We start from the raw sequence: 7,783 nt of genomic DNA, 5'->3' as shown, positions 1-7,783 counted from the left end.
AATTGTTGATTAATTGAATGCAGTCGACAGTATTTACTTGAATATTATTTGATTTCTTCAGACCATAATCTGTATTTTTCGACCTTTTTCTAAAACCTATATCTTTTTATGTTTTAGCTATTTACTGATAGTATTTTCGATAATGGAATAAAGTCTTTCAAGTTTTGTTAAAATCCAGTCTGTATGTTTTAGTTACAATATGTTTTTCAGCGCTTTTCCCCATGCAGCATAGACTATATTTCACCTGTGCTGAGAGACGCAAGCCAGGAATGCTTTATAGGTAAGCTGTTAAAACGAGAATATTATTATCTGTTTGTTTCAAGCACATTCTTTGATGACTGTTCTCTTGTCTAGTAAATAGCGTCTTGAATGAAAAAAATCGAAAAAAAGGTGTACAAACATTACACCAGTGCGGAAAGATGAGAGAACTCACTATCCGGCTAGAGCTATACGGGTGAGACATCGTTGAACTGGCAAAGGTCACATGATCAGGATTTAAGAAAACAGCAGCAGACGAAGGCCAAAGGCTCTGATAACAGCGACGTGGAAACGGAAAGGAGGAAACATCGGCATCCTCGTCCGTAGAGAAGTGGTCGGGTGACTGTACACCCATTTTAGGCAGTTGATTTCCAATTGCCTCTCTGCCAGGCCTCACAATGTCATCATTATAAAAATTGACATTCGGAATTTCCATGCATGAAGACGACGAAGCAAAGAAGCTCTACGTGCAATTAGAAGAGGTCATAAAGACATACTCGGTGGCTGACTAGAACGCAAAGATGGTCCCAGACACATACTAGCAATGGGCAGGGAAAGTAGGAATATTTGGCCTGGATGAAAACCATGAAGGGTATAAGACAATAGAGTTTGAACTGGACCATAGACTCGTCTTAGCTAATATCCTCCATCCATAAAAGCATTCTCCAAATAATTTTTATGTAAGCAAGTTTTTGACATTCTGTTGTCACGGTGCTTTAAATCCACTGCCAACAAGACCACAATAAAGTCATCTCCTGGCGCCGATATTGTTGCGACTTTGTTTAAACGAGTATCAAACTGAATTTGAAGACATTGTGACATAAAGAAAAGAGTAAGTACGCAGTCTGATGAGAGAGAGGTCTCGCGGCATTGACAATATTCCCGTGGAGCTGATCAAGCATTCTCAAGGATGAGAAAAAACAACAGAGTCCCATACTAGTTCTTTACTAAGAATATGGCAAACTGAAGAATGGTCTAACGAACAGACTCACTGGTCATCAAAGTCAAAAACAAAAGACTATGCAGTGTTAAAACTATAGAACTATCAGTTTAATCAGACACTTACTAAATTCTTAAACTACTTATTTTTTAAGTATTTGAACACCACTGTTAGGAAACTATTACCAAAATAAACTTGAGTCAAGGAAGTTGTGACAGGCGATTTTAAAACTCAACATCATTTCAAGTCACTTCAGTGCTGTACAAAAGCTTCGTGAGCACTCAACAACCAAGGGACTTTATCATCTGCAGCGGGTCCCATCCACAACGAAGACCATCTTACGTCCCTTCACTTTTGAAAGTAGAGGCTCCTGATGTCCTGTGAGTGTAGCAATTCTATTTCTTTGGTTCCATGTTCTCTGTATGACATTCTGAACAGCCTCCTCAAGCACATGTTCTAGAGTGGCTGGATTCTCCTTGCCGTTTAAGCGAGCGGAGCTCACGTGTCATATCTCTCGAGCAGGCTCGGTGCTACCAGGAATTTGTGCAGATTGTACTTGGTAGTGAACCTTATCTGATGGCTCCTAAGTACTTGAAGCTGCTTACTTCTTCAAACTGTACCTCATTCAAGTAGATCTCTACTTTGTCGTATCCATTGAACATATCCATATCCGTTTGATTTGTCTGTCAGTCTGTTGGTAAGCAAAAGCGTAGGTTGCAGATGGACTTTCTATCAGCTGAAACACTAGCTGCATTTATTTAAATTGAGTGAACTGTTAAATCAAAGAAAACCTGAAGGATTGGAAAGATAACAATCTTTTACATTTATAAAGTGGTACACAAACATTTTTTTGCAAATGGCATCTAAGTCTTGCGGTAGCTGAAGCACAATGACGCCCTAAGGGCCTAAATCAAGAGTGATAAGCTATGAGATGTTCAATACATCGCTGTAGATACCAGCATTTGAAAGGATTTGTTGTCTGAGAAATCAGAGAAGTTAAGTTACGCTTTAAAATCGACAAATACTCGACAGAAGAAAATAACAATAAGTGAGTAGCAATGATTCTTGCTAACTGCATGTTTCAGAAAGTGCTCAAGACGAAATTCATTGCGGCAATGGAGTCGTTGATATTAGAGAAGAATGCGATGCAGGTCCAGACGGTCTGGAGGGCAAAGACAAATGCTGCAGCAGCATCTGTCTGCTCAGAGAAAACGCTCGCTGCAGGCAAGTTGGTTTGTTAAGTGTCTTGCAATTCCCCATTTCCAAAACACCCGATATCTTTACCGGTTCCCAGTCACTTAATCCCCAGACACTTCATCCCCGACACTTCATCCCCGACACTTCATCCCCTAGACTTTTAATCCCCAGACACTTCATCCCCAGACACTTAATCCCTAAACTAAATCCTTAACTATAAAAATTATGAAGTCAGCGAAAAATTTAATTGAAATTCAAATTCAAATCATGCTATTAACTTCAACGTCATTTGAACATCAACAACATTATTTAAAGTTCATATAAGCTAGTAAATTTAATGTTCTTCAACAATATGATATGAAAATTGTTCTTGAGTGTTGGGGATGAAGTGTCGGGGATTAAGTGTCTGGGGATGAAGTGTCTGGGGATTAAAAGTCTAGGGGATGAAGTGTCGGGGATGAAGTGTCGGGGATGAAGTGTCTGGGGATTAAGTGACTGGACACCATCTGTACCAGCATCCTTTATCTTTTTATGAAAGCCAGATAATAAAAGTACGAGTGCAAAATGTAATATGCAGTATCGTTCTTCATGTTTTTCTTGATGTTTCTAGTGATTTCAACAGCAAGTGTTGCCGAAACTGCCAAGCTGCTCCAGCGGGAACCAAATGTGGAACAGACCCAGACAGTCAGTGTGTAAAAAGTGCAACGTGCGAGTATCCTTTTTAATTTGTTATTTTAAGTTTTGTTTGTTGCTTCTTAAGTCAAATAGAAGCAATGTTTGATTATTAAGGCCAACTGACTTTCATTTAACAAGTAAATCATGAAAATAATTTTATTATGAAGTATCGACATTGTGTGAGAGACAGTTTACTTTTTTTTCCTTTATCGAGCTACACGTCAGTCTATTGGTAAGGTCTTGCAGTTCTCTGTGAGTACCTGTTAACAGATGTATATCATATGTAGGCCTTTCACCAATGGAAATGGAAGTTTGATGGTAGTGGAGTGTTTGACGCAGGATGTTGTGCGAGAAGATATTGAACAGCACCGGTGGAAGCGAGATCCTTGACGCACGCCTACTGTAGTGCAAAAGTGACCTAGTAAGTGCTGTTCAAAGTCATCTTGAAGAACATTCTGCAAGAAACTCTCCATGACCCTTTTAACGGTTGTAGACAAACAGATTTCATGGCAAGCAGTAACAATGACATTACCAACAGACTAACACACGAAGGGCATGTTTTGTGGTGACCAGACTGCAAGAACAAAGATATGATTAGTATCAAGATTTCAGATCCATTTTCCAAATATAAATCTCTCTCTCTCTCTCTCCATATATAGCATTATGACAAAGAGGTTTTGTAAACTATTGTCTTCTTTAATGACCTTAACCGCTGATTAGTGGCGTCAAACATAGTTGTCCTCCTTCTGTCCCTCTAGCCGATGGCGCCGCTTGCCAAGACAGGTACGTGAAAACTAGGTCTTAGTTGTGTTATATATATATATATCTTAGAAACAAGTTAGGGATAAGTATCGCTTTCACCAGGTTTGGAACTTTATAATCGCCTGTACCTAAGCAGACAGGAGATCGCGTGCTCAATTGACATGCTTAGGAACAACCTTTTCACAGCAGATGCGACAGAATAAGGAAGGGCCATGTAGGTAGAGCACACCATGTTTCCCAAGTCATATCAATATGATATTTTGTAAAAAGCCAACATAGAAAGTAAAAGATGTGAAAAGGTGGATAAAGTATAAAAAGGGTTGGTGAAACCCAAAAAACTTTGCCAGCACACTGAAAACAAAAGAAAAACTGTCGGAACATAAAAATTGTTTATATTTGATGGTAAATTCCTATCTTCTTTAAAAATTAAAAGATTGCTGCCGATGGGACTTACCTAAATAAGGAAAATAAAGAATTCTCTGTAAAAAAAACTGACAACGGGTAGTCAGAACCTTAGGACAGATAATTAGAAAGTGTAAAACTTTAAAGTTTCCTCTGCACCAGGGACAAACAGGCGGTGGTTCACCTCGCAAGAGGTGTCCTTGTGTGGCACAGGTGTGTCCTGTCTTTAATCTTGTAAGGACCACCTCCTCCCGCCTCGAAGGGTGGCAAGAAGGTAGGCGGTCGGAAAGGCAGGGAAGGGTGGCATGTAACTTGTTTTGGTCCATAGTGTCCCAGTGGCGTTGCCATAGGGTATGCGAGAATAAAGGTTTGCAGTCTGATGAGATAATTGACTCTAGTTTACAAGGGTACTGACATGCAGCCTTGGCAGCCTGGTCTGCTCGAACATTGCCTGGGATACCAGCATGGCCAGGAGCCCAAATAAAAACGATGTCCTTGTTTCGCTGAAAGAGTGCTGCATGAATTTTATGAATCTGTACCACAAGGGGTTGGTCAGAATCATTTGAGAGGAGAGCTTGGAGTGCAGAAAGAGAGTATGAAATAATGTAAAAGTTGTGCTCCCAAGAGCGGTGAGCATGCTGCAAGGCAAGCAAGATGTCGTGAAGTTTTGCTGTGAAAATAGAACATTCGTCAGCCCGTTGCGGATGACAGGACGGAACTGCTGCAGCCGATACTGGAGCACCACTTGGGACTTTGGAGCCATCTGAAAATACAAGGCAGAATTCAGGATAGTCAGAAATGAGTAAATGATAGTGTTGGAGATATATGGGATCACTAGTGTCCCCTTTTTTAAACGCTGTGAGATCAAAACGAATCTCTGGAACAGGAAGGGACCAAGGAGGAGCTGTTAGTGGAGAAAGAGGCTCTACCTGTTGAATATCTACTCCGGCAACTAGTTGGTGAGGTGCTACTCGGAGTGATAATGGCTTTTGTTCCTTGGTACGAATGGCATACAGGGCAGCACGTTAAGGTCGGAAAACAGCATGGTACGCAGGGTTTCCAGGATGAGCTTTTAAACGACAGACATAGGATAGCATGAGTTTCAGACGACGGAGAGAAAGTTGGGGCCCACCAGCTTCTGCACACAAACTTTGTACAGGAGTGGTGCGGAAGGCACCCAAACAGATGCGGAGCCCTTGGTGATGAATAGGATCAAGAATTTTGAGGTAGGACTCTCGAGCAGAGCCATAGATGATGGATGCATAGTCTAGCTTGGACAGGACCAGGGCACGATACAGGACGTAGCAGGACCGTGCGATCCGCCCCCCAGCTGACATGGCCAACTACTCTAAGAATGTCTAAGGCTTTTTGGCATGAATGGCGTAGAGATTTAATATGAGATAAAAAGGACAGTTTACGGTCAAAGACCACCCCAAGAAATTTTACTTCCTGGACCACTTTGAGTACCGTGCCATTGACAGAAATAGATGGGTTTGGAAACATACCACTTATTTTGCAAAAGTGAATGCATACTGACTTCGTAGGAGAAAATTTGAAGCCGTTTTCTGTCACTCACCTTTGTACAGCATTTACGCACAGTTGAAGCCGGAGTTCGAGGCATGGTGGGGAACGGCCTCAAATGCAGAGAGCAAAGTCATCTACATACAAAGAAGCCTCCAAACCTGGAAAAACATGTTTCAAGATGGAGTCGATTTTTATATTGAAAAGAGTTGGAGAAAGAATGCTGCCCTCAGGGATGCCCATTTCCTGTTCCTGAGGTTCAGATAAGATAGATCCCACTCTTACTTGAAAGAGGCGATGTGAGAGAAAATTCTTGATGAAGAGTAGCATACGACCCCGCAAGCCAAGGGCATGGAGGTCCAGCAGAATACCCTGCTTCCAGGTAATGTCGTATGCCCTCTCCAAATAAAAAAACACCCCTAATACATGTTCTTTGCCGACAAACGCATCCCTGACAAAAGTTTCAAAACGGACCAAATGGTCCAGGGTGCTGCGGCGTTTTCTGAAGCCACACTGCAGGTTGGAGAGGAGACCTTGAGATTCGAGATACCAGGTAAGGCGAGCATTCACCATGCGTTCAAGAGTTTTGCACAGACAATTAGTGAGAGCGATAGGACGGTATGAGTTTGGATCAGAGGGGTCCTTGATGATGATGATGATGATGATGATGATGATGATGATGATGATGATGATGATGATGATGATGATTGATGATTGATGATGATGATGATGATGATGATGATGATGGGGTCTTATAACGCGCAAAATCCGTACCAGGTTTTGAGATGGGTACCACAACTGCCTCTTTCCACGAATGAGGGAAACAGCCGGATACCCAAATAAAGTTAAAAATGTCTAGAAGGAGAAGGAGAGAGACCTGTGGAAGATTAGTAAGAAGTTGGTAAGAAATGTTGACTTGGCCTGGTGCAGAGTCTTTGCACTTTTGAAAGGCTTGTTGTAGTTCAGAAACCGATAAAGGAAGATTGTACTTTTCGGAGTTATCGGAAGGAAAATCACAAACAAAAGATTCCTGAGTAGTTTTCAAGCGTTGGAAATCTGAAGAGTAGAAGAGTTGAGAGCAATGGTGGATGCTAAGGAATTAGCGACATCCTGTACCTCTGTGAGAACAGAGTCTCCAACCCGCAGATGGCTTATCGAGCTAGCCTGAAACCTTCCCTTTATCTTCTTATGGCAGCTCACACCGCTTGGGAAGTGATAATGGAGGACAGTGAAGACACAAACCTTTGCCACGCAAGTTTTCTTGTTTGTTTAAAAATAAATCGAGCATGAGCTCTACTTCGTTTAAAACTTAGAATGTTTTTAAAAGTAGGTTGCCGTAAAGCTAGGCGCTGGGCCTTCTTTCTAGCGCGCTGGGCCATCCTACATTCCTCTGTGAACCAAGGCACCCGTGGGTGGTTATTTCGATGCCTCCGTGTAGGGATTGTCTCTGATGCGATTTCAGTCAAAATTAAGGTGAAGATCTTGGCAGGATATGACATATGATCGTTGCCAAAGTCCCCAACCAAAATTAAAAGTGGAATTTCGGAGAAGGGTGGAGCAGATGGTCTGAAAAGCGGGCCAGTCCGCTTTAGCCATATTCCACCCGCGTTATTAAGATTATCGTCCCGCTCCAGACTATTTAAAAAATTTTAAAATTATGGGGAAATGGTCACTGCCGCACAGGTCGTCATGTACAGCCCTGTTAAAGTCTATTAAAAGTGATGGGGTGACCACTGATAAGTCTATTGCTGACTCTGTGCTATTGTAAGGACGCTAAAGGTAATAGAGCCGTCTTTTAAAACACAGAGATCGATTTCCATAGAAAAGGATCCTAACAACTCCTCTGGTGTCAGTCGAGGCCCCGCCCCACAAGGGGTGGTGTCCATTAAAGTCCCCCAAAAGAAGGACGAGAGCAGGAAGTTGGGTCCAAAGCTAAGGAGGTAGATAAACACAGCAGATAGTAATAGTCTTGCCCAGGGAAACTCGGGCAGCAACAGCTTGAAGAGGAGTGGTGAGTGGTAACTGTCT

General features: G+C 42.0%; 1 protein-coding gene across 1 annotated transcript in view; it reads left to right on the top strand.

The window, feature by feature from the left end:
• The first annotated feature begins 2,295 nt into the window (after nt 1-2,295).
• LOC112559083 (disintegrin and metalloproteinase domain-containing protein 17-like) overlaps nt 2,296-7,783 on the top strand; it is a 117,288-nt gene continuing 111,800 nt past the window's right edge. The window contains exons 1-3 of the mRNA XM_025229999.1: nt 2,296-2,422; nt 3,006-3,107; nt 3,791-3,853. The gene's annotated coding sequence lies outside the window, so the exon portion shown is untranslated. The remainder of the gene's footprint in view (nt 2,423-3,005; nt 3,108-3,790; nt 3,854-7,783) is intronic.

Source organism: Pomacea canaliculata, linkage group LG1, assembly GCF_003073045.1.
Source record: "Pomacea canaliculata isolate SZHN2017 linkage group LG1, ASM307304v1, whole genome shotgun sequence".
Taxonomy (NCBI): domain Eukaryota; kingdom Metazoa; phylum Mollusca; class Gastropoda; order Architaenioglossa; family Ampullariidae; genus Pomacea; species Pomacea canaliculata.
This window is presented reverse-complemented; position numbering and strand designations above follow the sequence as displayed.